Source organism: Lottia gigantea, assembly GCF_000327385.1.
Source record: "Lottia gigantea unplaced genomic scaffold LOTGIsca_37, whole genome shotgun sequence".
In the NCBI taxonomy this organism is placed as follows: Eukaryota; Metazoa; Mollusca; class Gastropoda; family Lottiidae; genus Lottia; species Lottia gigantea.
The window spans coordinates 749,703-750,456 of NW_008709259.1; positions in this window are offsets into that span (position 1 = coordinate 749,703).

A 754-nucleotide genomic window follows, 5' to 3' on the forward strand; every position below is an offset into this window, starting at 1 on the left:
CGGCAATGAAGGAACATCTGCTGTGGCTGAACATCTTGCTATGGGAAGGAAAACAGGACATAAAGTCAACTTTGACAACACCAACATACTGACAATCAATAAGCACATAGATAAAACCAGGAGACTTCATGAAGCTATCCACATCAGAAGATATCAGCCTGACCTTAACAGAGATGAAGGTGTTCGTTTATCGCATGCATATGATAAACTTATCAACTTGTAATTATTCATATTCAAAACAATTTCCAACTTTAAGCATAGTTAGTTATATGAACAATGTAATTTCTATTAATAAAAGACTCCAATACTAGCAATAGTTGTTTATTTAATCTTCAATTAATCTTTTTTAATTCATTTACTTTACTTCAATTATTTTACTTAATCAGCCTGTATGTTATTTTAAGAATTATATACCTCTTATTGTACCTGTTAAAATTTAATGTAATGTATCAATAAACCATTTATCTCTTGTGTGTTCTTAATAATAAGCATTAATGTATATATAGTTTGCCCATCACTTCTTCTCATTATGTGCCTGAGGACGACGGGGGAAACACGTCGAAACGTTGCATAAAACTTTAACCAGTGATTGTTGTTCCATAAAGCTGTGTCTATATATAATATTTTACATATTTCAAAATTTGAAATCACTACCCAAATGTCATGTCCTATAACAATATTTTACATATTTCAAAAATTGAAAGCACTACCCAAATGTCATGTCCTACAACTATACTTTACATATTTCAAAATT